Source organism: Pinus tabuliformis, chromosome J, assembly GCF_031772625.1.
Source record: "Pinus tabuliformis cultivar Carrire ecotype Pingquan chromosome J, CPIR1, whole genome shotgun sequence".
In the NCBI taxonomy this organism is placed as follows: Eukaryota; Viridiplantae; Streptophyta; class Pinopsida; order Pinales; family Pinaceae; genus Pinus; species Pinus tabuliformis.
Window position 1 is genome coordinate 1,408,226,508 of NC_142295.1, and position 9,056 is coordinate 1,408,235,563.

Consider the following 9,056-nt stretch of genomic DNA (forward strand, 5'->3'; position numbering starts at 1 on the left):
ATCGCTGTTCGATTTTCTAAAATTTAGCCCCTCTTTGTTTGCAAAAGAGAGAAGCCAAAGCATTCGCAACTGTTCTCGTCTTTAAAGAGGATCCGTCAGGAAGCATGTGCAGCCGTTCTCGTTTTTTAAGAGGATCCCTTAAATATCGACGAATTTGATGGTTCTCCTGTGGGAGTGGCTGGCAAGGAAGGTAATGATGCACTGAGAATCCCATTTCGAGGAAAAATGGTTTCCTGTTCGTTTAAAGATTTCTTCTGAAGATTTTAAAGATACTGAATTTTCTGTTGGCTGTTTACAGAATTCCTTTTGAAGGTTTTAAAGATTTCTTCTGAAGATTTTAAAGATACTGAATTTTCTGTTGGCTGTTTACAGAATTCCTTTTGAAGGTTTCAAAGATTTTGAATTTTGTGATGGTCGTTTCCAGAATTCCTTCTGAAGATTTTAAAGATTTTGAATTTTGTGATGGTCGTTTCCAGAATTCCTTCTGAAGATTTTAAAGATTTTGAATTTTGTGTTAACCGTTTCCAGAATACCTTCTGAAGATTTTAAAGATTTTGAACTTTGTGATGGCGGTTTCCAGAATTGCTTCTGAAGAGCCAGAATTCCTTTTGGAGGTTTTAAAGATTTTTAATTTTGTGATGGCCGTTTCCAGAATTCCTTGTGAAGATTTTAAAGATTTTGAATTTTGTGTTAACCGTTTCCAGTATTCCTTCTGAAGATTTTAAAGATTTTGAACTCTGTGATGGCGGTTTCCAGAATTGCTTCTGAGGTTTTTAAAGATTTTGAGTTGTGTTACCCCGTTTACAGAATTCCAACGTACTTGAAATCTGTGATTGTGTTAAATAATAATGCATCGTCAACAGCAGGATTCGAACCTGCGCAGGCAGAGCCCAATAGATTTCGAGTCTATCTCCTTAACCACTCGGACATGTTGACCTATTTGCTTTAAAGGAGAGAATAAATTTATACTAATATTCCCTTAAACGCATTATGACAAGTTTCCATTAATAGCGTCATGTTCGATATTTGAAATTTTGTCAATCTATAAATCGGTAAGGATTTTGATGATATTTTTATTTTTTTTTAATAAGAAAATTATAATAATCAAGGTTAGCGGTTTAAATTTTCAATTTATATTGAAAACTCTCAAGATTTTAACATCAGTTTGTGTACCTTGGGCTCGACGGCTTCACATCAGATTTTTTCCAAGCCTGTTGGAGTTTCATTGGTTAGGAGGTACACACTATTATTGAAGAATCTTGTCGAACTCAAAAGGTATGGTAGGCCTCAACTCTACCTTTATCACCTTGATCCCTAAATTTGAATGAAGTGAAGGCCCTAATGGTTTTTGCCCAATGGCCTTATGTAATGTCATGTATAAGATCATAACATTTATTATGGTTTGTTAGCTTAAGTCATTGCTTCATAAACAAATATCCCTGGAGCAAATTGGGTTTGTGGAGCATAGACAAATACTAAATGAGATTGTCACTGCCATGAGGTCCTTCATTTACACTTAGGAAACACAAGACCCCTGAAATGCTTATTAAACTAGACTTATCTAAACCCTACGATCTTCTGCACTGGGAATTCCTCGTCAGTTTTCTTTCATCTTTTGGTTTCTTTGCCATATGGATTCTTAGATTAAATCCATGATCTCAACCCTTGTTTTCTCTATTTTAATCAACGACTCCTCCTCGATCACCTTCAATCCTACCTGTGGCCTGTGTCAAGGCGACCCTATTTCACCACTCCTTTTTATTTTGGTTGTTGAAGGCTTAGGTTGATTTATAAAATCAAATATCAACCAAGGTTCCCTCAAAGGGCTTAGACCTTGCAAAGAGGATTTACCTATTACCCACCAGTAATTTGTGGACGATATCTTGTTGTTTTTCTATATCTCTCAAGGGAAGACAAGACCCTCAAAATCATTCTAGAGACCTTTAAGGAAGTAACAAATACCCTAATTAATAATGAGAAATCTAACTTTTCTTTTTTAATACTCATATTGTTGTTCAAACCTTTCTAGCAAGGAACCTAGATTTTTAGATTGGACAATTTCCAATCAAATATCTTGGGGTGCCATTGAAAAAAAATTCCCTGTGAATGGCGAGTTGGCAGGACACAATATAGAAACTTCACTCCAAGTTAAAAGGATGGTCATTCAGATCTTTGAATTTTACAGGTTGCCTCACTCTATTGAAGTCAGTGCTCCAAGTGATCCCCATATATCAGCGCTCGGTATTGGCAACCCTAAAAGTAGCATCCCAAGCTATGATAACAATCCTTAAAAAATTCCTCTAGAGAGGGACCCATAAGGAGAAAAAATGGGCATTGATGGCCTATAAACCATGCCTTCCTAAACTGGCAAGCGGGCTTGGATTGCATGATCCAGATCTTCTCAATAAAACCCTTGGAACCAAGTTGTGGTGGAGATGGCTCCAGGGAGGGAATGATATGTGGAAACATATCTAGAACAGGAAATATGGAAATCTCCAATCTCAATGGGAGAGAGTGTGTGTCGAGGAACTACCCCCATGCTCATCCATTTGGAATTTAGCCTATACCAATCGAGGCTTAATCCAGACCCACCATTTCTGGGAAATTAGAGATGGTCATACTGCTAGATTTTGGCAAGATGCTTGGCAGCAAAGACCTAAATTGAAAAACAAAGGGGGATGAGAGAGCTAATCACTTATACCTTGGACCATCAATGCTACAATGTCGCAGAATTTTGGAGAAGGGAGGTAGCAAAACAACAATGGTGATCTTGGAAAAAGAAAGAAGATTGGGATGTCCCCCTAATCTAGATCTATGGGATGACTTAGATCGAGAACTGTAAACTTGTAAAATACCTTGGGATGATAAGCCTGATACTCTTCGGTGGGGATACCAGGCCAGAGGAATGTTTACCATGAAAGAAGCTTATTCAATTCTATCAAATCATCAAGCACAAGTGTGGGGCCCAGTGTTCAAAATTGAACCCTTCCTAGCCCTTCCTTAGGCTCCCGACCCTTCCTAGAAGGGCTAAAAAAAATTACACTTCAAAAAAAATTTAAAATATCAAAATCACTCGTCAATTACAAAGGTTAGATTAAATTTTTATATTTCAAAAGAAGGGAGATATTTTTAATAACTTGTCAATACTTTTTTAATTTTATGATAATTTCGAGTCTGTACTAGTGCAGAAATCACTTTGACTAGTGATAGTTTCGTAGAAGAGACCAGTCAAATTCCAAATGACCTCATACAATTTAATAGTTATGTCATGATTTGGGGACGTTTCCCGAGGCTCCCAACTTACGCTAACATGATGCAACTTGCGACAATAAGACATGCAACGGCCATGGTACTATTACACCTAGCACATGGCAGCGAAGCACATTGAATAACCATTCAACAACTATGCACGTGCTCTCACTCCTTCGTGATTATCCTTGAGTGCTCTTTCCATGCATCCATTTTTTCCATTTTCATTTGAATTGCAACCCATCATCCATAGAAGGAAAGTTATTGTTTGACGCTAGACTATAAGATATTTTTCATTATCCTCCTCATATCTTCATTAACATTTGGTTTTTCATTCTATGGATTCTTTAATGCAACACTCCTTGAAGTAATGTGGTCACACAATGTATCCTGGGCACCATAGAATCCACAACCCATGAAATCAACATTGTGGCTAGATACCTTGAATGCAACTGCTTGCCATTCTTCCATTCCAGGCATGGGTGGTCGAGTTGTTTTATACATTGTTAATGGTGAAATTTTTTATTGTCATAATTATATGACTGTACCAACTATGAAAATAATATTTATCTTATATCAAGGGTATTAGACTCCACAACTATTACGCTCTCATTCAAACTCTTTCTTTTTTTTCTTCGTTTCTTAAATCCATATAGATTTCTTATCAAAGTACCATTTTTCATGAAGTGTTTGTTCTCTATCATAAAGCTACAAGTTTCCTTGAATGTTACAAAACATAGTTCAACGAATCAATGAATAACCTATCAAGAAATCTATAGTCAAATCCTATGGCATCTTGCTAAGGTTGAATTTTTTCTATCTCAATCTTGCTAAGGGATTTTTAATTTATGTATTTACTTATTCTATTTTTATTTATTTATTTATTTAATAGTGTAAATCTTGAAAAATGTCTCCTATTGGTCGTCCTAAGAAGGATAAAATGCAACAATCAATTGTTGAATCATTTGGTCTTACACAACATTCTAATCAACCATGTAATATTCAAAATGAAGTTGATGCTCATCTACATGAATATGATGAATCAAATAGTGTAGAGCTTGTTGAAATAGAAAACCCATCAAAGAAACACAAAATAATATTCAAATCTAAATGGAATACAAGGTTTCCATGGGCTTATGTTTTAAAACATTTAATGGTAATGAAAGGATAAAATGTTCTTGACGTGTTAAATTTAAAAGTGAGACTCCATTTTCAAAAGAGGGAACTACCACTCTTCAAGTTAGTGGTATAAGTGGCCATGCAAAATCAAAAGCTCAATTTTTGTTTTACAACTTTTGGAGGGAAAAAGCGATTGAAGCAATATTCCAATCACTAAACATGTAGAACTAATGGTAAATGTTGGGAAGGAGAAAATTATATCAATGATTGAAAACATGTATTTTGTTGCTATACATGATTTATCTTTAGAAATGTATAAGTCAATATGTGACTTGAATTGGTATAAATGCACTCCACACGTGCTTCTAATAGATGAATTTGATGCATACACAAATACGGCACCAAGAAAATATTTTCTTCAAGTTGCTAAAGAGGTATATTGGAACAATCTAAAAGAAATATTTTACATAGGTCATTTTACTCAAGTTCAGTTGATGAAAGCACTTATCAAATCATGCAACGCCAATTGATTGTTTATATTACATATTTGACGAATGGAGGAAGAGGTCAATGTTTAACAAATTTTATATGTTTACTTCAAATAAAGGATGGAATAGCTCAATGTATGTATGATCTAGTGAGAACTCTTTTATCATAAATGGATTTATATTTGATGAAGTTTGTTGGTTTTGGTTCAGATGGTGCATCTCCCATGAAGGGTATTCATGAAGGTTTATCTCCTAAACTTTGTATGCTCCTGATTTATTAGTTATCCATTGCATAGCTCACAGGGAAGCATTAGCAATCAATGAGGCTTCATCTCATTTTCCAGAGTTCCAATATATTAACAAATTTGAAACAAAGTTTATTCATGACTTGGAAAATCAACTAAAGGACATGGAAAATTGAGAGAGATAATGTATACATTTAAAATCACTAAGTTAGTGGTCTTACAAATTCATCAAATTAGGCAGCTCTCAAGAGGAAAGGTCATTGAAAGACTTGTTAAACTCATGCATTAATTTTTAGGGGAGAAAAAAATGTATGAGTTGGCAACAATATTTCAAGTGCAAATTTGCATCCATATACTTGCAGACATGGTCGTTGAATTAAATAAGTTGAATCAAAAGTTCAAAGAGGATCATGTTGATATTACATATATTGACACTACTTTAGATGTTTCTATTAGCATGCTTCGTAAACGATTTTTGGAAAAAAAATTTGGTGTAGATGCAGTGCATATGTCTTCTTTTTTAGTTAAAGCATAAAGAGGAACCCTTGAATTTGTAGATAGCACAGGTATGGCACATTTACATCCATTGAGGTTCGAAAATTTTCCAAAGATGAAAATATTTGGGGCTTCTATATGATTGTATTCTTTTGGGAAAATGCTTTATTGTAAAGGTGATTAAATCTTTAGATAGGAGATTCATAGATTTACATATATTTAATGTGGCTAAGTTTTCCACTTCTCAACATTATTATGAAGAAGTGAATGATATAGACTGTCCAACAAAAATATAGTTGAAATGTTTATGTGAAAAAATCTAGCGTTGGAGAATCATCATCTATTGTGGATACTACTAGATGTTTGGGTGAAATGAATGAATTTATTTGTGCTATTTGTAAATCATGCCCTAAAAAGCATATGTATGGAATGAGACCTATGTGGAGATGAACATGAATGGTTTGAATACTTTCCATATTTGATGCAATTATGGCAAACTATTCTCGTTATCCCAACAACCACATCAGTGTGTGAAAGAGGCTTTTGAAAATTAAATAGGATAAAAAATGATGATAGATAAAGACTTTCATTGGAGGCACTAGATATGTTAATGTTTCTATCTCTAAGTGCACATCATGATCTAAATGAGGTAGATTGAAATGATACTTATGATGTATGGGAATAAATGAAAACTAGAAATCCATTTCCATAGGGAGAATATATTTATATTTTCAATTATGTAGGTCCAAATACTTTTGAAGATCATTGAATGAATAGAAGAAACATATCTTTACCTTTTTTTAATGGAATTTGAGATTTTGTTTTGTTTTGTTTATTTACTAGTTATATTGAGATTTTATAGTGTTTTATTGAAGCTACTCTTTAAATTTTAAAGATTTTAAAGATTTAGAATGACACTATTTCATTATGGAATTTTTTTGAAAGGTTTATTTAATATATATTTTTCAGTAGAAGTGATTTTTTTTTATAACCTTTCATCCTTGAACGGTTAGATGAATATATGCCCTTCCCAATGAAATTAAGAACAAACCTTCAAATTTGATCACTGGTGGGGCCCTATATGGAAAAAAATATGGTCAGCTAAATCCTAGCCTAACACCCTATTTTTATAGCTGGTAGGTCATAGGCGAATTCTCACATGGAACTAGTTGCAGAAACGAGGAGTCCACATGCCATTGCATTACATTTGGTGTGCCCAATGTGAGGAAACATTGAATCATCTCTTATATTCTTGCCAAATTTCTTGTGGAATCTGGGGTAGAGTTCATGAACTCTTTAGATATTTAGATAAATATCCAAACAACATCATGGAGACAATGGAATCATGGAGAAGTGCAATATTCCAATGCTTAGTGGTAAATAAAGCATGGATTTTGGTCGTGGGTTTCATGTTGTGGGATATATGGAAAGAAATGAATAGGCATATATTCCAAGATAAACCACAATCTAAGGGAAGAATTTGGTCTATGATTAAGCTCAACATAAGGGAAACCATCCTCGCAGAATCATGGAATCAAGAGGATTGGAAAGTTCCACCCTGTGAAGCACCTATTCTAGCCTATTCAAATGAAACTCGATCTATCACCAAATATGATAGCCCCTAATTTATGGAAGTCACCAAGTCCCATGGTCTTTTCATCGTTGAGATTCTCTCTCTTGGAAAAATGATTTGTAAATATAAACTTTGATAGGGCTTCGAAAGGGAACCAAAAACCTTGTTGGATTGGGAGGAATCATAAAATAGTGGAAGAGCCGGGTCTGCAGGATTTATGCAGCCAATTGTGGCATTGCCACTAATAACGAAGCCGAGTTCTATGTGTTGGAGAAAGGCCTTAGAATAACGATATTCACAGGTTACAACAAGATCCATATTGATGGGGATTCTAGGATAGCCATCAACATTACTCAAAAAATGATCTTCAGAACCCCCGTGGGAAAGCTCATCAAAAGCTAGAGACTGACGCACAAAATATGTCTGTTGCTCAAATATTTCAATTACGTCATTCTCTCTCACACTCGCCGATCCGGGAACAAGGCGGGGGATCTATTAGCTAGCTGGGGATCCTTGCATCAACAAAGTAATTTGGAATTTGGTTGGCCATTAACCTCACATTTGGACGCTTTGAGGAGCCTCGTGGAGATCATAGAAGTGCACAATAGGCTTGATAATGCCACTGAGGAAAATATGAGCTGAATGGTATAACTTTCTTGGCATTGTTTATGTGGGTTCGAAGACGAAGCCTGACTTCGGGAATTTCAATTGGGTCGTATGGGTTGCCAATTATACTAATAAAGATTCCAATGCTCTTTCGAGTTCCATTGCTTGGAACCGGAGCCTAGAAACTTCTCTATCTGATCCGGTGTTATGTTAGGGTTTAACATGTTTTATTTTGATTATTTGATAGCTTCTCAAGTTGAGCTCTTGAGGATGGTTCTATTTAGATTTTGGACGTGTTATTCTATAAACATGTGGCAAAAATTATCTTGTTTGTCAATGGGCTAGTTGAAGCCATATGTGGATATGAAATATAACATTGCATGAAAGAATGATGTACTCTTTTTTTTTTTTGGGATAATATAAGGATCTATCCCAACTTACAAAAAAATACATCAATATGTTTAAATAAAATATAATCATTTAATACACACACACAATCAACAATCAATTGAGTTTAGCATGGGTGGTTGAGCATAATTGTTGTGATTCTCCACACTTAGGTTCAAGTCTCATAGTTTGACTTTCTCCCTATAGTGATTCTCTCTCTCTCTCTCTCTCTCTCTCTCTCTCTCTCTCTCTCTATATATATATATATAAAGCTATATTTCATTGATCAATAACAAAATTATATGGTCTTGTGATGGTTTTTCACCATTGGTTTTCCAACCAAGAAACGAGACCAACGACAAAACTACAACTCATCAATTTGATGCAATTTTACAACTAAAATAAAGCCAATTAAAACAAAGACAATACAAAAGAAAGGAAATCAAAGGTAGCTTAAACATGAAGAATTAAGAGGAGAGCAAGGATTCCATCTCTATTGTCTTCATAATGTCTTAGTTGTTGGTTCCTAGAGATGAACCAAGAGCAAAGCCAACTTTAGTGTGAGTAAGTCATCCTTTGATATCCACTAACTATAACTAGATCTCTTCAAGCACCATTAAAATCGTGTTGTTCGTTGCATTGCGCTCAAGCAAGACCTTTCTAAGGAATGACTTGATTTTCTAGTATATGTCGATCATATGGAGGTATTGGATTTGTTGGCCACATGTATGCCCAATATCCAGCACCTAGGTAGCAAGCTCTTCCATCACCTTTGAGCTTGAATGACCTTATCACTCTTGTTGAAGATCATCCTCCATTTCATTTAGCTCTTGTTGCACTACTGAGGGGGTCTAGCTATGATACAAACAAGCTAAGGATTTGATGTGGAACTAA

General features: G+C 34.9%; 1 non-coding gene across 1 annotated transcript; it reads right to left on the minus strand.

Annotated features, from left to right (window-relative positions):
* Nucleotides 1-854: 854 nt before the first annotated feature.
* TRNAS-CGA (transfer RNA serine (anticodon CGA)) lies at nt 855-936 on the minus strand. The gene has a single exon. It is a non-coding gene; the product is annotated as a tRNA-Ser (tRNA).
* Nucleotides 937-9,056: the final 8,120 nt, after the last annotated feature.